General features: G+C 44.5%; 1 protein-coding gene and 1 long non-coding RNA gene across 15 annotated transcripts in view; one reads left to right on the forward strand and one right to left on the reverse strand.

Annotated features, from left to right (window-relative positions):
* The window catches only part of ATXN1 (ataxin 1), a 451,903-nt gene that overhangs the window by 375,425 nt on the left and 50,933 nt on the right, over positions 1-25,545 (forward strand). The window lies entirely within an intron of this gene.
* Positions 14,970-24,671, reverse strand: LOC145516713 (uncharacterized). Its single transcript, XR_014061693.1, has 3 exons — positions 24,362-24,671; positions 18,743-19,199; positions 14,970-18,535 (listed from the first exon to the last, which is right to left on the reverse strand). It is a non-coding gene; the product is annotated as an uncharacterized LOC145516713 (long non-coding RNA).

Here is a 25,545-nt window from a genome sequence, read left to right on the forward strand (position 1 = left end):
TGCACTGCAGCATGCCAGACTCCTTTGTGCTCCACTATCTCTTGGAGTTTGCTCATGTCCATTGAGTCAGTAATGCTACCTAACCATCTCATCCTCTGCTGCCCTCTTCTTTTGCCTTCAGTCTTTGCCAGCACCAGGATCTTTTTCAGTGAGTAGGCTCTTAGCATCAGATGGCCAAAGTGTTGGAACTTCAGCTTCAGTCCTTTTAATGAATATTCAGGGTTGATTTCCTTCAGGACTGACTAGTTTGATCTCCTCGCAGTCCAAGGGACTCTCAAGAGTCCACTCCTTTGGGGGACAGAATTTTCCCCAGTTGATATTCAGTGAGTTAGAAGGAGAATTAGGGGCCTTCCCATACATATGCACCTACTGTCTTCCAGAACCATGAGGCAGAAATGACTTAACTCTGAAATACTTAGAAGGCAATGCACTTTTCACTATTTCAGTCTTCAGAAATGCTGAGAAAGTGTTTGCTTTTAATTTGACAGCCTGATTACTTTAAAGTGTCCTCAGCTCAGACCCGCACCTCGGCCCCATTTACTTACAGTTTGAATAAAACAGTAGGGAAATTTCTTTCCAAGAATATGTTGGCTCAGTAACCTAACATCATTTTAAGTCATCACCACACACCCACCAAAATTGTGAGATAAAATGGAAACTCCATCATCTGTTCTCAGGATCCCAGTATTCATGATTCACTTGTGACCTCTAAGAATGTCTCTGTATCCATCTCCGGCCACATTGAACTTTTCTTCCACCGCCTCTAAAATGCTTTCCAACTCCAAGGTCAGTCAATTGACAGTCTCAAAAATCCTGACAAGGAGACAGATGGGTTTGCTTTTTTCCCCGTTGTTAGAGTTTATTTCTACTTAATGTGTTGAGAAAACATCTCAAGGTTTTAACCCTGGCTCCATCTTGGGAGAGAGGCACTTTAACAGGCTAGCACTTCCTCTGGCCTCGGGGGGCAGTGGGGGGGTGTGGGGGGAGGGGGGGGAGCAGTGAACATGCCCTGGAGAGCCCAAGGGCCCATCTTGTACAATCAGTTAAACTTTCTCTTAAAGCCAAAGAAAACTTAGATCCAAACAGGATTTAGTCTCAAGCTAAAACAAAAATGTACATCATGTCGAAAAGGCTTTTCCAAATGCTACAGTTAATAAGCAATGCTGTGTTTTTACTGGAAAAGCATGTATCTAGCCAGGCATTCTTCACATTTTTCCCAGGATTTAGTCATAAAAGCATTTTAAACATATTGCAAGGATAAAATGTGTACATATCTGATAAAGGCAATGATTTTTTTTTTCCTTTTCTGCTGTATAGCTCCGTAAGGATGGGAAAAATCTAACTATAGGGAAAAGCATGGGTATGTATATATATGGGGCTTCCCAGGTGTCGCTAGTGGTAAAGAACCTGCCCACCAATGCAGGATACGTAAGAAATGTGTGTTCAATCCCTTGGTGGGGAAGATCCCCTGGAGGGGAGGGCATGGCAGTTTGCTCCAATATTCTTGCCTGGAGAATCCCATGGACAGAGGAACCTGGTGGGCTACAGTCCACAGAGTTGCAAAGAGTCAGACATGACCAAAGCAACTTAGTGTGTGTGTGTGTATATATATATATATATATATATATATATATATATATGCACATGTGTACACATACTTGTGTATATGTATGCGTATGGAGTATGTATGTGTGTGCATAAAATAAACTATATAAAACAAACTATACTTGCACACATACATTTGCATCCATTTTTACCACTATGAGAATCTGGCTTTTTAATTCACTGTTATGATTTTACTTAAAGTAGATCCTGCAAATCTTTCCCCTGGATTTGAATAAGTCAGATCCAAAGCATAGAACACTTCCTTATCATGCCCACCTGCCTACAGCATCTTTAGGAATTCAAGTTGAAGTGTATTTGCATCTGATTTATGTGGGACATGGCAGTGTGGACATAGTTTCTGTGTGTGGTCAAGAAGAGAGCAGGGCTGTGGGGGCTTGTTATCCATCCATGGAGACATGGGTGCACTGTCCCGGCTGACTGCATTGCTAATCAAAGGCAGGAGGAAAGTGAACCCAGATGTTGATCATTTGAATAGGAAAATTGCTATTTTCAAAACAGACTGACAGAAAAGCAGTAATCTGTGGTAGAGACTAAGAAACACTGACTAGACTTGGGTTTCTGGGTTTGAGTGCTGGCTGTGCAACATACTAGATCGTGACCTTGGGTGGGTCACCTGAACTCTTTATTGATTTATTTCTTATCTTTATTTCTCGTCTTTAAATAGGGATAGTGAAACCCAACCTAAGAGTGGTTATGGACACTCAATGAGCTAATCCATCAAATTCTGTGAGCATGGAGAAAGACCGTACAAATGTCAAGGGGCCTTTTTTTTCTTGCAGATATTATTCTTGAGTGAGTTCTTGGTGATGCACACACAGCTACCGGGCTGAGTCAGACAAATTTTTGTTGCAGATCATGGAAATAGTAAATCAGCAATAGCTCAGTTGGAAACTCTGGACTGGTAATGATCTGGTGGTAGGTGGTTTGCTGGCATGTGCCTGCACCTGTCATGATAGAAAGTCCACTGGCCCGTCTCTTCTCACCTTCAGAATTCTAACTCTAGTGCCATTAAGAAAAAGCTAGAGTGAATGCCATTAGTTGCTTAACAACATTTCCAAGTTTGGCTACTGGCTTGGAGATGACAGAGATTCTGATTGGCAGCATTTTGGTAATTTCTGTGATGTAAATATTAATACTCCCACCGTGACCAATTTCACATCATCAACAGGACATCACCCAGTGAGAGTTCAGGAAAAGGTACATAGTGACTCACCACTATGTAGTATTTCCACTATGCAGGTTGATGGAATTAACCTCAATCATATCAGTTCAGTTCGGTCGCTCAGTCGTGTCTGACTCTTTGTGACCCCATGAATTGCAGCACGCCAGGCCTCTCTGTCCATTACCAACTCCTGGAGTTTACCCAAACGCATGCCCATCAAGTCAGTGATGCCATCCAACCATCTCATCCTCTGTCGTCCCCTTCTCCCCCGTCCCCAATCCTACCCAGCATCAGGGTCTTTTCCAATGAGTCAACTCTTTGCATGAGGTGGCCAAAGTATTGGAGTTTCAGCTTCAACATCAGTCCTTCCAATGAACACCCAGGATTGATCTCCTTTAGGATGGATTGATTGGATCTCCTTGCAGTCCAAGGGACTCTCAAGAGCCTTCTCCAATACCACAGTTCAAAAGCATCAATTCTGCAGCGCTCAGCTTTCTTCACTGTTCAACTCTCACATCCATACATGACCACTGGAAAAGCCATAGCCTTGACTAGATGGACTTTTGTTGGCAAAGTAATGTCTCTGCTTTTAAATATGCTATCTAGGTTGGCCATAACCTTCCTTTCAAGGAGTAAGCGTCTTTTAATTTCATGGCTGCAATCACCATCAGCAGTGATTTTGGAGCCCAAAAAAATAAAGTCTGACACTGTTTCCACTGTTTCCCCATCTATTTCCGACAAACAGGGTAAAATAATGAGGGAGTGATGAGTTTTGAGTATAACTTGTTAAGTTGTGAGTTATATGTAATTTAGTGTTTAATAATGGCGGTGTTGGACTGTTAGACACTCGCAAATTTAGCAACCGGCTGGTACAAGCTGGCTCCGACATGCCACTGCTTGTCTTTGGTTACGTTAAAGCACAATCTTGTACCGTGAGTCAGCAAGTTCAGGACCGTCTTGGAAAACTGGCATGGAAAGTGCAGCCATAAATGGATTTTAATTTCTGTGGACTTTGGATGAGCTGTCTACTCTAGGTCTCACGGTTTTATACTGTATTTCCCTTCGGCTGACAAAGTGAGTATTGGTTTATGAGAATGATCTATGGGTCTAGTTATTGGGGTTAGTATTTGAAAGTTCCAACTTTTTAATTATTTGAAAGATTAGTGAAGACTTAGAGCAGGATCTTTTTGTTGGTCATTGAAAGAAGAATCTGGAAACTATTCCCAAGGAGAAAAGGGTAATTTTTTTTTTCTTCTTTTAAGCTATCCCAAAAGGTCCAGGAGGAAATGGCCATTGGGGAACAAAGGGTTAAACTTTTAGCCCATCCGTGATGTACATGTTCGTCATGAAAAGAGACCTTCAAATGACTTGTCCCTCCTTCTTTACTCAGAAGGTGATTTGATGGAGGCCTCGTGTCTGACCAGCTGCATTGTGACTAGGGAGGATTTGAGAAGCCCAGCCGACACAGAGGAAAGGCAGCCGTGTAGTTAACATCAAAAGACCTAAAAGCCTCGGGCTTCCCAGGTGGCAAAGTGGTAAAGAATCAACCTGCCAATGAAGAGACGCAAGAGATGCGAGTGTGATTCTCCAGGCCAGAATACTGGCGTGGGTAGCCTTTCCCTCCTCCAGGAGATCTTCCCAACCCAGGGATCCAACCCAGGTCTCCCACATTGCAGGCAGATCCTTTACCAGGTGAGTCACAAGGGAAGCCCAAGAAAATGCAGTATTTCAGATGGGACTGAATTTTAAAATACTTTTTTTTTTTTGCAATTATCCTACAATATAAATTATATTGTTCACCCTGAAAAGAGACCTTCAGGTGACTTGTACCTCCTCCTTTAATCAGAAGGTGATTTGATGGAGGCCAATACATAAAGTATATTGTAGGTGAATAAAAAAAAAAGTATATTTTAAAATTCAGTCCCATCTGAAATACTGCATTTTGTTTTCCTGAACAGGACTTAAAACATTAATGCCATAGGCTCACTATTTTTCAACACATAAATTGCCTATCATGAATTTGGTAGACCTGTTTGCAGGCAAATAATGTGGTGGTCAAGTCATGCATTTTAGAATGAAACAACTCATCGTAATTTTCCTATCTGAAAATTTGTAAATCATAGGCTCTTTTTGTGTTGGGGAAATATGCCATCTTTTAGTCATTCTAGAAAAAAATAGCCTTCATCAATCTAAAATGTCAATCTGTTATTGTTTTGTTTATAAATTCACTCAGATCAACTAAGATTTTGAAGATTCTTGAAAGAAAATTATTCTTTCTTCTTTTGGGTGCATTTACACTAAGGGGACTCCAATGGTAACGGCTGTTAAATTTCTAGTGGGTCAGCGCACTGCCTAGAGGGCTCCTTAACTCACATTACCGGACCCCAGCTCTGCGCTCCTTCATTCCATATGTCCGAATGAAATCTGAGAATTGGGATTGCTGATGTTTCCAGGTGATCGTGGTCTTCCTGGTCCTGAGGACCACATGTGGAGAACCACTGACTAGTGATTTTAGAGATAAAGAGTGGATTGGAGAAGTGTCAAGCAAATCAGTAAGCATAAAATGACCATTACTAGCTCATTAGGCATTCAGAATTCTAAGGAGGAAGGGAAGGTGTTAGGCTATTTTAGAAACACTTAATTTATTATACCTGGCAGTTTTCCAGTTCACGACTGCTACTAAGCTCGGTTCTAGGGAACTTCTAAGACTGCCCATTTCTGCATCCTTGGGTGTCAGCTGGGAAGCCCAGGTTCTGTCTGTGCTCTTAGCTGCCCTCTCCACATGGCGTGCCTCTGTTGGTGGCATTGGGATTTCCCCCAAACTGAACAGGCTGACAGAATAGCCATCTGAAAAGGAGAAGGCAGCAAGGTACTGGTGATTGCTAGTGACCCTCTTTTCTACTGCCAGCCAGAGCTTTCCGGCGTGTGCTTGGTTACCTCTGGAAGGAGGCACAGGTTCCCTTTGGGGGATTGGAGAGTTTTCTGCCCCTGAGCTCAGCTTCTCCCCTTCCTGGCTGCTGTTTCTAAAGCCATCTCTCAGATGTCACTGATCCTGGTAAATGGCTGCTGAGTGTTCACCACAAGAATCAATCCCTAGACTGCTAGGTGGAGGAGACACGAGGCCACCCCAGGGCAGGCGGAAGCGTGAGGAAGCGATGAAGGGTGCTGATTTCTCTCTGGGCTGCTGGGCCTGGATGCAGAGAAGGAAGGAGATCTGAAAGGGATGCGAAGCTTGGAGGCCGCAGCGAAGCCCCTGGGGTCATCAGTTGCCATGTACCCGCTCCTCCCACCATACCTGTGGGTCAAGGTTTGGTTCACAGGACACACTGTTTTTCCAGTGCCTTCCAGAGCCAGCATGCTTCCTAAAAACTCTTTAGCCAGGGAAGTTGTTCGACTCCAGAGTTGCAGTTAGAAAACCTATACTCAAACGGATATCCTCTGCAGGAAGGAACAAATTCATGAATCATAGTTATACTTTTTCTTCCTGCAGAGGAACTTATTTTTTTAATTGTTTTTAATTGATTTACTTGACTGTGTTGGGTCTTAGTTGCAGGCTTCTCTGGGTCGTGTGGGCTCCAGAGTGAGTGGGCTTGGTTGCCCTGCTGCCTGTGGGATCTTGGTTCCCTGACCCAGGATCAAACCTGCGTCCCCTGCTTTGGAAGGTGGATTCTTAACCACTGGACCACTAGAGAAGTCCTGAGGAACTTATTTTTAAAAAGGGGATCCCAAACCTAGTTGATCAGAATCCTTTGGGGAATTTTAAAAAATCCCTTTGCACCAAGCCAGAAAATTCAGGTTCCACAGGTCCTTGGGGCTGTCTGAGCATCTGTGTTCCCTGTAAGGCGTGGCCCTGATTCTGAAGGGCAGTCATGGGTGAGAACTCTGAGCAGTGTTCAGGTGTGATGGTGATGGTGTTGCTGCCTTATGGGAAATTCAAAGGAAAAAAGCTTCTTTCTTTAGGAAGGGCCAGAATCCATAACTCTGATCATTTTTATTTGAATAGTGTTCTCTTGTTTTTGAAAAGCCCTTATAACGATTGTTTTGTCGTTCCTTCCAATGCTCCTGGGAGGGGGGAGGACAGGACATGTATTACTGGCACCATTATACGGCTGAGATGCCACTACAGAGAGGAGCCGAAGTGAGACGGAGACCCTGCTGCTCCCTGTCTCGTGCGCTTTCCACGACTCCAGCTTTGTTGCTTGCTCTTGTGGGTATTTGTTTTTGATACCTCGAGTCTGTCATCTTGCTTTCCACAAATGGATGACTGCCATTAACACGGATCATCAGAGAGATGATCAAAGTGGAGAAGCCAAATTGAACACAGCTGGAGGCTAAGGGACACCCTAGTGTCTCACAGCCCAGGTTCTAAACCAGGAAGCAAGGCCAGACTTCATCTATTGCACAGCCGGGCTATTGTGGGTCTAAGAGAAAAGCAAGTATCAAAAAAGCAGATTGGTCCAGGAGAGGAGGTTATTTGCATGCATACCATACAGAGAAATGTACAAGAAAAATGTATGCATGTATGGGGTCCAGTGAGGTCCAAGATCCAGGCCATGGAGGGTAATGGAGCTTAGCGAGGAAGGTGATAGAGCAACAGATACTGATGTCATAGTAATGAGAACACCAGAGTTCAGAGATAAGGATTTCCATTACCAGCACTTGGGAAGTAAAACCAGAGTTTTAGGGGTTACGGGTCAAGGATCTCATACTTAGAGGACTATCACGAGGGTGGTCCTGAGTCTGCAGGGTGGTATTACCCCCTCTTTGAAGTCCAGGAAGCTCAGGTTAGCTAAGATGTTGCATATACTTTGTCGTATCACCTTGAAAAAGTCTTGCTTTCACCAGCTGCAAAATAAAGAGTTGGCAAATTAATAGTCTGTATACATGCCTCACAGGGAAGAAATCTACCTTTGGTAAATGAATAGCAAGAATGTGGCTTAGGGGAGTGACTGGGTGAGGGGGGTTGACAGAAGGTGACCCCTATATAGGACTTTTCAGCACTGATACTGGGACACTGGCCTATTGCAAGTGGCACCTCCTTTCATGAGTGGGGAACAGTTTGAACAGTTAGTTGCAGCCCAGTGAATGCATTGCTAGCCCGTAAGCCCCATGGACTGGTCCCACTCATCAGGAGTAGAGCAATGCAATGCCTGTGATGGTCATGACCCCGTTGACCCTCTTTACTGCCATCGTTTTCTTTTTCACGAGAAGGAAAGTGAACAGAAGGCACTTCACATACTTGCATATTATCTACTGTGTAGTTTTAAGGAAAGGATTTCCAATAAACCCAGAAACCATGACTGTTGCCTCCTCTTCATTCATTCAGTAGTTTTACAGCCTCAAGGTGACAAGAAAATTAAGGTCTGTCAAGACAGAAGGAAGTCCAGTGAACCTGGGAAGCGGCTTTATAGTCAATGCTGTGTAGAGTGCCTGCCACATAGAGTTCCTTCTGCAGTCTCTGCTGGCGATGAAAGTCTTTGTGGAGGTTTTCCATGTAGTTGCCACCAAGGGATGCTAAGGTCTTTTTAATCTGGGCACACTGGGCTCAGGAAAAGAGAAGGGTGATAAATAGTAATTACCTAAGTGAAGGTTGTTGCCATTGTTGTTTAGTCACTCAGTCATGTCCGATTCTTTGTGACCCCATGGACTGTAGCCCACCAGGTTCCTCTGTCCATGGGATTTCCCAGGCAAGAATACTGAAGTGGGTTGCCATTTCCACCTCCAAGAGATTTCCCAACCCAGGGAGCAAACCCATGTTTCCTGCTTTTCCTGCATTGGCACTTTGCAGGAAGAAAATGCTTCCTGCATTCTCTTTACCACCTGTGAGGCCCAGATATTACCTCAGTTCAGTGCAGTCGCTCAGTCCTGTCCGACTCCTTTCGACCCCATGGACTACAGTATGCCAGGCCTCCCTGTCCATCACCAACTCCCGGAGCTTGCTCAAACTCATGTCCATTGAGTCGGTGATGCCATCCAACCATCTCATCCTCTGTCATCCCCTTGCCCTCCTATCTTCCATCTTTCCCAGCATCAGGGTCTCTTATAGCGCTCCTCAAAAGAAAAAAACCTCTGGATCCTCCATTGTTTCCAGGAATTTCATGTGTTATTTTATGTGAAGAATTGCTTTCAGGCAAGTTCTATGTTTTGGTGGCGGGACCTCAGCAAGAAGTGAGTCAAATACACGTGATGAGTAGAGCCCCAGTGCTGCTGACCAGATTCTCCCCAGGACTCCAGAGGTCAGCACCATCCGGGGACCTACAGTCCCTTTCACCTTGTCTGCAGGTTCTTTGCTTAGGAGACTTCTTCAGTGGTTCCGGCTCAGCCCCAGCTCCTGGGCATCTTCACACTCCCTTGTGTGTACGCTGATGCTGGGAAAGATTGAGGGTAGGAGGAGAAGGGGGTGACAGAAGATGGGATGGTTGGATGGCATCACCGACTCAATGGACATGGGTTTGGGTAGACTCTGGGAGTTGGTGATGGACAAGGAGGCCTGGTGTGCTGCAGTCCATGGGGTCACAAAGAGTCGGACACGACTGAGCAACTGAACTGAACTGTGTGTACCAGGCTTTGGGTTCTTGCCTGAACTGAGAACCAGGATGGTTGTTGGACGGTTAAGTATGTGTACTTGGGGACCTGAGGAACCTGGGTTCACATCTTGGGCTTCTCCGCTTACTGGTAAGTTGCATTTTTCTCTCAGAATGAGTTTACTCATCTGGGAATTAAAAAACAGTGTCCACCAAATTTGTTGTTGTGAAGATTCAGTTGTGTGTGAGATAGCCACCACCAGCATCCAGTGATGCTCAATAAGCGTTGGCTATCAACATCACTATTACGTGGTTCAGTTGCTCAGTCGTGTCCAACTCTTTGCGACCTCATGGACGGCAGCACGCCAGATATCCTCAGATAGAAAACTCGGACAGAGGATGTCAGATAACCCAATTCGATATTCCATGCAGAGAGAATTAAATACACAAGGACCCTAGGACAGTGCCATCTATTCTAGAGAATGTTTATACTGTCAGCATTTCATAAGGGAGGCAGACAGGCAGTCCTCAGCGATGAACACCCTCTCGCTCATTATAATGCCATTAATACCCCTGGTCTAGGCTTGACATTCTAATCCTGTCCCCAAGTTACTGTAGCAATCCAGAATGCCCCCATTCCTCTTCAGATGCCCCTCCTTGGTTGAGAACTGCTGGCAAAGCAGTCTGAGCTTGACTCTGAACCAAGTAACAGGGCCACCACCCCCACCCAGTGGCCAGTGCAGAGGTCTTCCATTCTGAGCTTACGGGGGAGGACCTTCTGGTCTCTCTGACTTGTCTTTCTTGTTCTGTACCTCCGGAGGGGCTGGGGCTAAGCTTTCTGATGACCCTGCAGAGAACAGAGGCAGTTTAGTGCTGTGGAGGGGGGGGGGGGACGTCTTTCCTTCTGCTTCATCTGTACACACACTTCGAGCAGGATTTTTGGTTCATTTAAGTGCTAGTCCTTGACCACCATCGAGCCATTGATCTTCCTAATCAATCTGTAATTCAGGGATTTGCTTGAGCCCTTGTTCCAAATGCACTTCACTATGCATCTATTATATGTCAGGTGCTGTTAAACACGTGGTACTTAAAATGACTAAGATGTGACCCTTGTCCTTAAATAATAGGAAAGTGGAAGTGGTACAGGGGAGGGTGTTCCGTTCCTGTTTGGAGGCATTCAGTCAGTCAGCCTAACAGGTTATGCTAATTGCACTATGCGTACCTCTTTTAGTCCTGATGGACGTTTCTTTATATTTCTTTTATTTCGTCTCCCACTGTGCTCCTTCACCAGGGAGCTGATAGCCAGGTGGCCTGAGGCAGCAGGTCAGGGAGTTCTCCCATTTGCTCTCCGGACTTTCTAGAAGATCACAACATCCCTGCCCATGTATTGCTCTATCATCCATGTCTCCTCCTTTTATGAAAAAGTTTTTTAAGTTGAGGGCTCAGTAGGATCTGAAAGGGAACGTTAACGTTCTCGGCATAACTATTCTAACTCTCTGATGCCTCTGCCAATATGTTAAAATGTTCTCAGCCACCTCCAGTCCTGAACTCACATTTTTTGTGGCAAGCGAGCTCTCACCCGTCCCCAGCAGTCTACAGAGCAGCTGCAGATGCAAGGCAGAAACCTTGCTGCAGACATCCACGCGAGTGACTGAGCCGACGTGTTGTCATCCCAGGACGGGCAGGGTGGGAGGGACGACTGATGGATGGGGCCTTTGAGGAGCAGCCTTCACTTAATGATTTTTGCATAGATTCCTGAATTGTGGCTTCTTTGCCAGGGGAAAAAAAAAATCCAGTAATGCAGATGGCTGTAAGAGCCTGGGATGTGTCATTGTGTCTGGGGATGACAGCTTTTTCTCTGAGACCCAGCATTTGTTTCTACCTGGATAAAGGAAACCCTTTATCTTGTGGAAGATGAATAGCCTTCAGGGTGAAGGGGAGGACAGAGACCCTACCCAAGAAAAAGATAGGAGGGGTTGTTGGTGATGAATGGACTAGAATTCTGCATTGGGAGGGAAAATGTGTTGGAAATGTGCGGGTTATCAGAGGAATATTTGCATTTATTCTTTGAATAAGTTGCGAACTGTCTCTCTTCTTTCACGAAGGCAGAGTAATTCAGGAAAGGCAGATGTGTTGTCAGATGGAGAAAGTGATTCTTGTGTGTCTGTTCAAGTCTCCAGTGAGTGTTCACCTGATGTGCCTTGAGTACTGACCATGGGTAGAGGATTGGAGAGAGCCTTTTATGCTAAGTTAACATCTTTTAACTTGATCCTAGAGTCAAAATGGGAAAGTAGAGCTCTGGGGTTAGAAAGAAGCTGTTACATCATTTCTCCTGTATCCCGTGTGTGAATGGCAGTAGCCAAGCCAAACCCCACTCCTGCTGCTGCCTGTGTGCGTGTCCAGGTGTCCAGTGCCTGTGGTATGCACTCCGCCTGCACAACCTCTCTCCCCCAGCCCCTCTTCACCACCCTCACTGCCCGGCACCAGACTGGACCTCATGACATTCCAGGAACGCTGGAGCGAGATCCTCCCAGCCGTTCCCCTGCCTGTGGAACATGGTCCCTTCCTACCATCCTCTGCACTGTGACCAGAGTGACCCTTTTTTTCCCTTTGTTTGTTTTGACTTTTTGTTTTTGTTTGTTTGTTTGTTTTAATGTTTATCATAGTACAGTCACTTTACAATGTTGTGTTAGTTTCTGCCATACAGCAGTGAATCAGCTGTACATGTGTATATATCCCCTCCTTGCCACCACAGAGCCTTGAGTAGAGTTCCCCCTGCTGAACAGTAGGTTCTCCTTAATTATCTATTTTATACGTAGTAGTATATGTATGGGCTTCCCTGGTAGCTCAGCTGGTAAAGAATCCGCCTGCAATGCAGGAGACCTAGGTTCGATTCCTGGGTTGGGAAGATCCCCTGAAGAAGAGATGGGCTACCCACTCCAGTATTCATGGGCTTCCTTGGTGACTCAGACGGTGAAGAATCTGCCTGCACTGTGGGAGACCTGGGTTCGATCCTTAGGTCGGGAAGATCCCCTGGAGGAGGACATGGCAACCCGCCTTGGTATTCTTGCCTGGAGAATCCCCATGGACAGAGGAGCCTGGCGGGCTACAGTCCGTGGGGTCCCAAAGAGTTAGACGTGACTAAGCACACGCACAGTGTACATATGGGGCCTTTTTAATATGAAAATGACCCTTCTTAGCCCCTGAAAGGTTTTTCGTGGCCTTCAGGAGACACCTTGTGTGGGGAGGGGCCGCGCTCTCTTCCTTCCTCCCCTCCTGATGCTATGTTGTTGTGCTTCCCCCCGTGTGCCATGATCCCTCCTGTGACACCGTGTGCCTTTGCACACGCTCCTTCCTCGGTCTAGAGCTGTTCTCCTTGGTTTCATATAAGATAAATAACTCCTGTGCGTCCTTCAAAGCCAGCGTTCCTGTCTCCTCCAAGGAGTCCAGCCTCACTGCTCCCTCCTGGTCTTACTGAGCCATGCCGTGAGTGCTTCCTGTCCACGCAGGATTTCTACTGTCTGTTCTCTTGAGAGTGTTTGCATAGTAGGTACCGTGGACTTGAGAGTAAGAACGATGTCTTTTAGCTCTTCTGTTTCGTGTGCCTGGAACAGAGGAGGCAGTCCGTGAGCACTTACTCCTTCAGTGAGTGGATGAGGTCTTGAATGGAAGTGGCATTGACTATGAAGAGATGTCACACATTTGTGTTTTGGGCATCTGGACCGTTTGTTCTCCTATCTTACAGTCACTTCATCCCAAGGAAGGTCGTACACTGTTTAGAGAACCTTCTGGGGATTCACTCATGTTAAGCTTTGTTTTTTTTTTTAATCACAGTTCTCTTTATAGGGGGTCTGTGTCCCAAATAGTCAATGAGAGTATTTTTGAAAGCTTCACTTGTCTTGGATACATGGAGAAAATCAAAAAAGGCAAGTGTATCTGAAGCAGCCTAGATGCAACTTTCTGATAGTGAAAGAGATGAAATCATCTTGCTGTTCAAACAGTGGTATCGTTTGTATTGCTATATAAATAATAAAAATATTGTTATATAAACAGTAAAAGTGTTACATAAATTGCAGTAGGGTCCATGAGCCCCTTGAATTACCTGGAAGTACAAAATAGAATTTAAGACAGAGTACAGAGAGAATCCAGTCCACATATAACCTTGGCATGATCACTTGAAAATTGCTGGTATGAAGTGGCATTGGCTAATTTTCTGTTCGCAGATTAGCAAAGTTGCCCCAGGTTTTCCTTTTATGCTTCTATTTTTTTTTAATTTAAATTTATTCAGGTTTTCCCTTTAAATGAAGAACTCCTTTATAGACTCAAGTTCATGATAGTAAACTGAAGTATCCTGTAGTTGTTAATTGCATTCATAAACTTTTCAAAGACGGCTTACTCTTTTTTTTTTTTTTTGTATACTAGCACACTGGCCTTTACCTCATTGGCCAAAAGACAGTCAACCCAAGTCAAACTAATTTCCTTGTATATCAAGCCCATCGTTCCTGTGGGGCAGGAATGATGGGATCTTAACCATCTCTGCCTCCAGGTTACTAGCTGAATGCCTGGCGCTTAGATGTTAAAAGGATATATTGTTCAGGCAAAGCTGTTAGTGGAGTGATCTAACGACCATAAATAAGAACGTTGGGGGGGGCAACTTATATTTCAAGACTTATGTTTTAATAAGTGGTGAATTATTGGCGTATAAATCCAGTATTAATTATCATCAATAATGGACGAAATATATTGAGCATTTACTGTACGTACTAAGCTTTACTGCCTCTCTCATTAAGTGAAAGACTAAATTTTATAGTTTAGAGAAAGAAAAGGATGTATAATTTAAAAGTGCACTTAGTAGCGTAAAGAGCTCGAGTGGAATAAGTTTGGTATGACAGAGTATTCCCAAGTAGACACCCTCCCAGTTCTGCTTGCATTAATATGGGGTGTACCACGTGTAGAAGAAGAAAAATGACAAATCATAAACGTTCACAGTCCTCTCCATCCCACACCATCTGAGGACTGGTTCCCTGCTTGTCTTCCATGCTCTTTGCTGTGAGATCAGAAAGTTTTGAATGGCTTTACTGAGATAGGCCAGACTGCTGCTTGAGAGAAATCCAGTGACCACTGAAGGAGAGGCATGAGAACAGCTAGTATGGGGGCCTCTGAGAGACAGTCGGGGGAGGTGAGAGGCAAGATGAGGAACAGTTACCGTGTGAACTGAAACTTGGGGAAGAGAGGTATAAAAAGGGTTTTTAGGAAGTCTTTCTGTATGTGGCACCCTAGAATGGTTCCACCCTACTCCCCACCCTTCCGTCCACTCCTGCTTTCTCCATGCCTCCTCGGAAGACAGGGCCCAGACCTACCTAACAGCCTGAAATGAGTGCTTCCTGTTGTCAGATTTACGTTTCCTCTACATGTAACACTCCGACAGTATAGAATCCGCCTGTAATGCAAGAGACCCGAGTTCAATCCCTGGGTCAGGAGGATCCCCTGGAGAAGGGAGTGGCAACCCACTCCAGTATTCTTGCCTGGAGAATCCCATGGACAGAGGAGCTTGGCGGGCTACAGTCCATGGGGTCACTAAGAGTTGGACACGGCTGAGCAACTAAAGAAAAACTATCTGTAACACACACTGTGGAAGGCCAGCCTTCATCTCTACCTGGGCTAAGTCACAGACGTTGAAAGTCAGCACTTTCACGGCCATGGATGAATGGGAAATGGGAAGACAGCTTTAAACGAGTTTTGCATTTTTAAAAACATATAGGTAAATAATAGTTTAAACATTCCTCTCCTCTTAGCCTACCCTATCCCTTCTTTGCATTATTCACTTTCTTAGTCAATCCTATTTCCAGAAAAAGCACACACTTCTGAGCGGATGCTTAGTTCCTCACTGGGTAAAATTACTAATAATAGTCAATTACCGATAGTGGAGCCTCAATTCAGGCTGTTTGGTCTATTTTGAATAAGCTTCCATTCAGTATGACTCAGTGTTGTAAAGCTGTAAGTGTAGAAGTGTAATCAGCATAGAAATGTCAGCAGCTCTTAGATTGAATACATTAATAATGATACTGCGTATCAGTCTGACCGCCGGGAACTTCTGTGGGAGGTTTGGTCCCTACCCAGAGACATAGTGCAGTGCATTGTGATAGCCAGGATGGGTAAACCTGGCCGATAGAGTTGTCCATTCTGGAAGGGCGACAGCTCAGGTTATTGTATTATATAATGCATCTGTCTTTCGTGTTCGGTAGGAATTCTGTGGTTTGGGTGCGTGGGCACAATATAAGCTGAGAGGACTCTGATGATATTAAATATTGTCGCATGAAAACTGAATTTCAGTCGCTCGATGATTCAAGTCCTTCCTTCACACACACACAGCATCACGTCCCTATATTAGTTTGCCGGGGATGCTCTCACAAAGCCCCGCAAACTGAGCGGCTTCAACAGCAGAAATGTTTTCTCTCACAGCTCTGGAGACTAGAAATCCAAAATCAAGGGGGTGTCAGGGCCGTGCTGCCTCTGAAGGTGCTGGGGAAGAATCTGTCTCAGGCCTCTGTGATCCCTTGACTTGTGGCTGTCCAACTCCAGACTTCCCTGTTTGTAAGGACACCAGCTGCTCTGCATCAGGGGCCCATCCTACTCTGATCTGGCCCTGTTTTAACTAATTACACCTGTGACAACCTTGATTCTAGATGCTGGGGGTCAAGACTTCAACATATGCATTTAGGGGGTCACAATTCAGCCCCTAATGATGCTCACAAGTGATGGTTTAGAGAGCTCAGGCTAAGTCTAGCGGCCCTTCGTTCAACAGAGTCCCCTTTTAGGGAGACGAGTGTCAAGCATTCATTGATTTCAGGTGCCGAGGCCCTCTCGAGTCTGTGATGTGTTCTCACACTCCCCTAAGAGCTATTTATGGCCTACAAGTCTGTGAACACCGGAATGCGCGTGTGCGGAAAAGACAATCAGCCAGACAGGCTTCTACTCCCACTTCAGAGCCCTCACATGGATCAGTCACCCACCCCGAGCATCGCATTAGATTTGACATCTGAAATGTGTCTGGCATTTTCAGGTAGAAAAGCCTCTTAAAAAAAACATCACGTGAATGCCAGTTCCTTACTCTCTCCCTGCAAGAGCCCAAACACAGAGATCCAGACACCAGGACCTGCTGGGCTATCAGACCGTAATCAAGCCTCTGAATAAGCCTAGAACGAGGGCACAGTGCTGCCTCCTAATATTTAAGGACCATTAAGCTTAGTTTCTTGTACTGTTAGTCCAGCTGGCATGCAGGAGACACCCACTGAAAGTCTGTGAACAGATGACAGCTGGGGTCTCTGTCCCCTGGGCTTGGATGGTAAAGGTCCCTGCATTTGTCCCCTCCTCCAGCCTCTCTTCTAAGGAGGGGACAGCCTAATGCCCCGTTCCCCGGTTCACATCACCCTGTGCACACAATCTGGGCATGTCGGGTGCCCGCTCAGTGATGAGTCAGTGATGGAAGCCTGGATTGCATCCTGAATGCAGTCCGAGACATCCACAGCCCGACTTGGCAGAAATCCTGCAGCACAACTGAGGCCTTCCTGAGGAAAGCAGAGCCATTCATTCCTCCTTTCTTTCTTGTTTTCCCTTCCTCCCTCTTTCCTTACTTCCTAAGCCAGTTTTTACGTATATCCTTTCAAGCCCCATCTTGAGGGGATCTTCAGAAGTGACCCGTCTTGGTCTGCCCGTATACTTGGGGGCAGTCAGTTGCTGCTGCCTCCTATCCTACCAGCATCTCGTGGAGGCCTCTGAGGAGACTTTTATCAGCCTGCACTATAGTAACCTCTACACACACCTGTCTTCCAGAAGGACTCAGAGTCTCCACTGCATTTTGGCGGTGGGGGGGTGGGGAGAGGGGGTCTTTGTTTTCCTAATACCTAGAATAGTGCATGACTAGCACAAGCTAGGTGTTCTGTACATGGTCATTGATAAACTGACCAAATGAATGAATGAGTCCCTGCTGCGTGCTTGCATCGCACTGTGTCGTGGAGGACTCAAAGAAGTGTAATTGGCGGGAGAGCATTCTTCCAAACTGCTTACACTGTGAAAGATAAAACATAGACTTATTGCAAGCAAATAGCATCCTAATACTTTAATAGGTTGGTAGGCAGGCCCAGTAGTATAATGGAAAGAGCGCTGCATATAGGCTCCAGAGACTCAGAGCCCTGTCTTGGCTCCACAGGTTATATATTCTATAGTGAATGGGATGTAACCTCTCTGATCCTTAGTCTACTGGTCTGGAAAATGGGCCTAATGCCACTCTTAAAGGATGGGTGGGTATTAAAGGGAATGACGTGTGTGAGCTTTGTGAGTGATGAAATGGTGTGTAAATATAAGGTATATTGCTGTTATGACACAAGGCGTCATCTGGGTTAGCACCGGTCAGCAGAGAGGTGTGAGCAGTAAATGGTCTTGAGCTTCAAGTAATGCATGGAGAGAGGAATTTGACCTGAGCTTCCTAGACTAAGGCCATCTTGGATGGGCAGGTGGAGGGGAGCGGCTTGAGTAGCAGCACACAGCGTGCCGCGGGCAGGGAGCATGTGTGTAAGGGGCCAAGGGCAAGCCCCGTAACCAGAGCAGAGGGCTGACGGATGGTCCCCGAGGTCGCTCTCCCATCACGGAGGAGGAGGAAGGTGCTCGGGGCTTCACTGTCTCCAGATGAGCTAAACTGCTCATCCTTTCCTGCTGTGATTTACAGTGTTGCTGCCTTTGATTGGAGCTGTAACTCACCGAGCCCTAGGAAATCACGTGCCGTCCCCGGAGCCCATGCACCCTCCTCTGCCATCACTGTTTTATGTGCATCCTCCCTGGTTTGGAATGCAGTCCTCTCTTTGGTGATCGCCCATCTTTCCAGATTCAGCCAGATATCTTGTCCTCTCTGTTCCCAACAGCGGCTTCTCTGACTGCCTGCTTCTGCACAGAGTCTTTCTCCTCTCTGCTCCGAGCACTGCTCCCCTCCACCGCCCTGCAGTAGTGTTGCTGATGGTGTGCTGGGACAGTTTGGCTAGTGTGTATCTCCCCCACAGGACTTCAGGCTCCTGGAAGACCAGAAATGTAACTTGTCCACCTGTGACCCTCCAGTACCTCAGTAGCCAATATAATCTGACTCCAGTAGCTGCTGCTGCTGCTAAGTCACTTCAGTCGTGTCCAACTCTGTGCGACCCCATAGACGGCAGCCCACCAGGCTCCCCCGTCCCTGGGATTCTCCAGGCAAGAACACTGGAGTGGGTTGCCATTGCCTTCTCCACTGCATGAAAGTGAAAAGTGAAAGTGACGTCGACTCCAGTAGCTAGTGGTAAAGAATCCGCCTGCCAGTGCAGGAGACGTAAGAGACATGGCTTCGATCCCTGGGTCAGGAAGATCCCCTGGAGAAGGGGATGGCAACCTGCTCCAGTATTCTTGCCTGGAGAATCCCATGGACAGAGGAGCCTGGCGGGCTACAGTCCGTGGGGTTGCAAAGAGCTGAGTATGACTGAGTGACTGAGCACAGCACACAAGTAGGTGCTCAGCGATTGGAGGGACAGTGAGAGGCAGGAAACTCAGCTCAAGCCTTGTGTTAATTTTCAATAAAGGCAAGTCCTTTGGCTTTAGATCTGTGCCAATAGGAAGAGGAGTATCTGAATTACCATCAGGAAAGCTTGAGTGATGGTAAGCGTTGAATGGGATCATGTGACCGGTCAGCTGACTTGTCCACAACATCCTTTTGAGCAGCTACTGTTTACAGTCCTGTGGAATGGCTTCAGACTTACTTATTTTGAAAGTAAAAGTGTTAACTGCTCAATTGTGTCCAACTCTTTGTGACCCCCATGGGCGGTAGCCCACCAGGCTCCTCTACTGATTGAATTCTCCAGACGAGAATACTGGAGTGGGTAGCCATTCCCTTCTCCAGGGGATCTTCCTGACCCCAGGGATCAAACCTGGGTCTCCTGCATTGTAGGCAGATTCTTTACTATCTGAAACACCAGGGAAGCAGTCGACATATTTTGGGGATTTTGGCAGAAATAGTGAGTATGTTTGCTGCTTTTTTTATTTGCATTTATAAATATGGTCCATTTTTATTTTATTTAAATATGTGGGGTTTTTTATGGTATAATTCTTGAGGATACTGGAAACAAATTGATAAAAGTACCTGTGTAAGTGAATGAATGAATGAAATCATTTTGAAACTAGCTGGCTATGTCCCTAGCCTAGATATCAGGTATTTCTGTGTGTTGTTCACCTTTCAGGAAAAACTATTCCTTTTGCACAGTGACTTCCTTGAGTGAGTATAACTACAGAATGACAATGCTTTAAAATTGAACAGTTCAAAAGACGGGTTATTTTGAAACCAAAAAGTAGAATTTGGTGTCAACATCTGGTTTAAAAAAAGGGAATTTAGAGTTTGCCATCTATTATTCGAGTGGTAGAAAATGTAAATGGCATTCTTAACAAATGTATTTTTGTATCCTTAGTTTTTAAGAAATGAAGGGAAACTGTCTGAAAAGATGTTGGTTTTAAATGAAAATGAAAGTAATACACTGCTGTGGTTTACTTGTTTACCTTTGAAGAAACTCGGTGTGTGTGAGTCTCCCTTCCAGTCCTTCCTCACCTCCTCAGGCCCCACGTTGGCTATCTCCTTCCTGTCATTGCTGTGTGTGTGTGTGTGTGTGTGTGTGTGTGTGTGTGTGTGTGTGTGTGTGTTTGGAAGGGGGACTGTGGTAGGTTTAACCTACAGTCTATTCAGATTCATGAAAAAGCTGCCTGATCGATAATGAGTTCTGCCAGATGAAGTGAAATCCTGTGGGTAGACAGACTAGTCCAAAGACAATCCCCACAGACCCCAAGTGAATATTCCTTTTCATTTCCACTCTGCTGTGGGCACGAAGAAAGGATTTAGTCCAAAGTGCCTTGGGGTTTTGTTCAGTCCAGGGTGTAATTTTTTTTCCTTTTTTTTTTTTGCCTATAGCCATTTCCTTGACATTATTGAAAGGACTTTTTCTTCCCCCCTCTAATGAAGCATGAAAATTGATTGTATCTTGCCAGGCGAGTTCTTCCTAAGTCTTAAGATATTAAAGATTTCATGAGAACCACATGAAGAATATCTTCCTGAATCATTTACATTTTCCCCTTTTGTAGGCTTATGTAACCATGCAGAAAATCTAATAATAAGTGTGCTATTAGTGTTCCATGTACCATCCTGCAGGCAGCCGTGCTGTGGGGGTTAGGAACACCCGTGCCCAGGGTTTGTGCAGATATCTAACTCGCACAGTATCTGAAGCAAAACCCTGCTGGAAACTCTATAGCTAATTGGACAGAGAGTCCATTTTTGTCAGGCTTTTTTTTTTTTTCTCCTTTTCCTATTCAGTCTTTTTTTTTTCTTGTAGCAGAAGGAAACATAGAGGCCATGGAATATATTCACAAGGGAGTATATTTTCCAAAGCGAGTAGCTTGAACTGTTTAGAATCTCAAATCAGCGTTGACCTAACACAGGTGGTGCCCGACCCATATCAGAACAGGGCACAGATGGTTAAATTGGGGATAGAGGGAGCCCTTAAATTTTTAACTGTCATAGGAGGGCAAGAAACAGGAAAAAAACAAAGCTACAAACATTATCAGGGGAATCTTTGCAGCATTTATTTACAAATCACAAGGAGTTTGTACTGCCAAGCTTTTTCTCAGGATCCAAAATTAAAGAAAGGGTTCCATCCAGGTTCCGCTAGAAACTGCTGTGATCTTCAGGGTGAGAGAATGAGGATGAAAAAAGAATTTTTAAATTCTCCTATTTTCGTAACCAGACACAGAGGGACATTTGGTGGGCTAGGGGTAGCATCTGTAGTAGATAAAGGAATTGCAGAATCGTTGACAGCTGTGTCCTCAGAGACACTTTTCCTGAAGATATTTGCTTTGGACCCTAAGCAACAGGCCTGTAGATCTTCAAGTTTAACTATTTGTGCTTGGGGTTGGTGGGGAGAGTAGTCTGTTAAAGATGGCTTAGTCGTGGGAATCAGAGAAGTGGAGCCTGGGCGATAATGTATCATTTCCAAATCCTCATGCCTTCCTGCTAATCCCAGAGCTTTCCTTAGTACGCCTTTCTCCTTGGAGTTCTTTTGATGTGGTCTTGGGGTTTGGGCACATCTGGTCTCTGTTTGCAGGGAGCAGGGAACCGTCCTGACCTGATCCAGCCTTTCTCATCCTCTGTCCTCCACGGAACTTCTGCCAAGTCACCAGGTTGGTGGAGGAGTGGGTGCCTTCTCTCTGCCCATCTAAGAAGTGTTCTCCGGAAGCAGAGTTAAGCAGGGCTCACTGCTGCCACACAGGCTTTTTGCATTTCTGCAAAAATTTGACATTTTTCAGGGACCCTGACTAATGCCACACTCTCCTCTTTGCCTTGGGAAAATAGAAGAAAACATGCAGGTTGCATCAAAGGTATTGTGGGTTGAACAGATGTATTTCACTTCTTTCAGAGTTTCTCCTTCCATAGTTATTCCCATAATATTTATGTGCTGGGGTTTCCTCCTTTTATCCCATGGCCCAGCTTATGTGCACGTCAGGCAGAGGTGGAAGCGGCTGATCTCTGGGGCACGTTTACCCTCTGACCTCACTGCATCCTTTCGACACTGCTAACCTGGAGCAGTGTGCCACTGTTGATGCATCACCGTTTATACCTTTTGAGGTGATTTCTCTTTAATTGATGCTCAATTGGACCTGTGATATTTCATTAAGGTCCAGAGGTGCTCATTAAAACAAGCATTGGAGAACCTGTTAGAGTTGCTTCGTCGCTATGAATCCAAGGAAGGGCTCTGTGGAACTTATTAGAGAAGGCATTTATAGATTGTTAAATTAAAGGATTAGTGTTGTGCTAAACCATTTTCAGGTTAATCAGTTGTGGGAAACCAGATTTGATGTTTAAGCCGACTTGCACTATGGCTCTACAGTAACAAAAGTTGTTAAGCTACTGCTTCTTCTAATAAACCTTCTAGCTTGCTAATTGACTGTACTCTGCAATTTTGCACTTAACCGAATATGATTTTGTCCTCTAATTTTGTTATGGGTGAGCATTGTTTTTTTTCCAACTGGATCATAAATTCTTTTTTAGCAGGGACACTGTCTTCTTTTTTTCCTGCTCCCATCCTAACAGGTTCTGGTGCCTTTCTAGGTGCTGAGCAGCTGCTTAGGAATTTGTTTATTGAGTGATTGCTGTATCATTTGAATGTCACTGCAGTGTTATCACATGGTTTATGTCATCATGATGCATGTGAGGGTTGTATGTGTTTGTAGAAAAACACTGAACGCGCATGTTGATGTGTACCTAGGTTGTTATCCGCAGTAGGGAAAGTGCTACAAAGTTCATAGGGACGTGGAGGGGATAAACAGATCTAACCTGGGTGTGATGTCATTAACCTGATAAACAAGTGGCTTACAGACTGGCTCCCAGACTGGCTCCCAGAATGAGCTGGATTGCTCTACCAGAAATAAGGGTGGAACCCATCAAAAGGTCTATTTGTCATTTACCTTTCTCTAGCTAATAATTGCCTTTCACTGGTACACATCAACGTGCCCATGAAGCAGATAGAAAATAAATTAACAGTTGTATAAATGGGAAAACTAAGGCACAAATAAGAAGTGTTAGGTTCTTTTTAAGTGGTGGCCAGATCATCTGTAAGTAGAACCATACTGTCAAGCCAGAGTGGAGATATGATTACAAGCACTGGTTGCAGACTTCCAGGACTAGTTGTTGTTCAGCCGTAAGTCATGTCTAACTCCTTGCAGGCCCACGGACTGTAGCCCACCAGGCTTCTCTGTCCTCCATTGAGTGAGCCTTAAACAGAGGCGGCTCAGGTGGCAAGATCAGGATTTTCACTTGGGCCTTTTGTCCAGCATCATATCACACGCCTCCTTCCTGCCATAGAAAGCCCTCATCTCTACCTTCTCCACTCCACCCTAGCCACATTTTGAGGCTCTTAGATGTTAATAAGACTACCATGAAGGAGTCAGTGAATTGCATAATGGGCCCCCAGTGCCTCAGAAATAACCATTTCCATCACCAATTGGAGTTCCCCCTCTCCAGGTGGACAGGCTTGGAGCTAAATGTATGGTGGACGAAGAGGAGTTAGTGCATTTCTGTGTTGGGGGATTTTCCTCTTTGTGGTGTCTTCCTGGCTCACCCATCTGGGCCTCCTGTGAGTGTCTCTCCTGTTCTCTCTCAGCTTCTTTCCTTCTCTTCTTTCTCTCCGTATCCTCTGCTGCTTTTACTTGCCATTCTCTTCGTTCTCACTGGTCTGGCTGTGGATCTGAGGAGGCCAGGGACGTGGGCGATTCAGGCTCCATGCCAACCTTTCTTCCAAAGCATAGTCGTCGTCTTGGCATTCACTGAGATGCTCGACTTTCTGTTTTTCTAATATCCCTTCCGGTTTTATAAAAGAGAAGTAGGTCAGATTTGCAAAATGCCTTGACTGGTTGATGTTAAGAAAATGTGATTTAAGGAAATGTGTATCAACAACATAATGTAGAGATAACTGGCTATTGACTCTTGCCTGCCCTGGGTTTACTCAAACAGTCATTTTATTAAAGAAATTTTGAAAAATCACTTGGTCCAGTAGAGAAAGGAGTCAAAGAAATGTGTAAATTTCTAGGACATCTTTAGACACCTGAGGTTAAACCAAATTAAAACATTTCTGTCAATTCACTTTAAATATTGGTGTTTTGAAGAATAGATCAGCATATTGTGTATCTTTTGCTATCATGTTTTCTTTTACTTGACCAGCTAAAAATGGGACTAGTGTTAATTAGAAATACTAACATCTTCAAAAATCGTTAAGTTTTCTTGATACAGTAAATCCCCACTTATTCACACGTGCTTAGAAAAAGTCAAAAACATAAAAAGAATATAGCTACATCAGTTTTAGTTCCTGTATTAGCTCATATTTAATATATATAGATGCTTGTGGTGGTGGTTTTGTCACTGTCGTGTCTGACTCTTGCAACCCCATGGACTGTAGCCTGCCAGGTTCCTCTGTCCATGGGATTCTCCAGGCAAGAATACTGGAGTGGGTTGCCATTTTCTTCTCCAACAGATGCTTGAGTGGTACTCATTTTTAATTAATAAAATATTTGTATGCAGTTGGATATTTTTAAAGTGATTATGGTTCCTTCTTGTAAGTAAATTAAGTGTTATTCTTAGAGCATGATTTACATCATTAATTTGCTTTGCAAAACCATTTTTTCTAGGGAATGTGAAGGCAAATCGAGCCCAGGTCACTCAAATTTACTGTAATTCTCTGATTTCTGAGACTCTAGAACGTAAGCTCCCACCATCAGGAACACTGTCTTACCCATCACATCCCCAAGCCTGCCTCGCACAAGGATTCCAGCTGCTTAGGACTCAGTCAGTGTTTGCTGATTGATTAAGATTTAGCTCCATTAAATTATATGCCAAAATGACTTACCAAGTGCTTTTGACAATTAGTTGCAGTCTGTACTGTAAGGTTTTTCCAATTTTATTTTGTCTTTAACTAGTTTTAAAAAATAGTTTATTCCATCCTATAATTTGAATTACAATACAGTGTTAAGTGAAGGTAGAATTTAAAACTATATATTCAGATTTATTCTAATTTTTTAAATATACATGGGTAAATGTGAGCTTTAAATATACATAGAGTGTGTATATTTATTACATATATACATTGTATGTTTTACATATATATACATGCCAAAAATAATTGGAATGTAAATAATGGATATATCAGATTGGGGTTATGAACAATTTTTATATTTTTAAAGTTTCTGTATTTCTAAATATGAGCCCATTTTGTTTTTATATCAGAAAAGCAAAAATATTTTAGTCCTACATTACAAATATTAGTTTCGGTGATAATCTAGGTATCTGAAAAAAATTGTTGTTTCTTTTCTCTTGGCTGTCTCAACTTTTAAGACCATCTTTGTGTGCTTGTTCTCCTTAGACATTACTCAGTTTTTAATGTTTGCTCTTGAAACTTTATAAAACCAATGGGAAAGCAGTTTGAGTAGCTTCTATTCTTTCATAGAGCTGTACCTTTCAGAGCTTTGATTGTTATTAGTGAAGAGAAGAATGGACCCAAATGAAAAACAGTTGCATTTAAAAAGTATGTCTGGCGGGGAGATGGGGGAGGGGGAAATAGTTAATGTGGAAAGAACAGCTCCTCCTGAACTTGACAGCGGAAGCAGAAGCCCTGCTGTTTTCCATCTGGG

This window comes from Giraffa tippelskirchi, chromosome 8, assembly GCF_054371585.1.
Source record: "Giraffa tippelskirchi isolate mGirTip1 chromosome 8, T2T-mGirTip1v1.2.pri, whole genome shotgun sequence".
Lineage (NCBI taxonomy): Eukaryota > Metazoa > Chordata > Mammalia > Artiodactyla > Giraffidae > Giraffa > Giraffa tippelskirchi.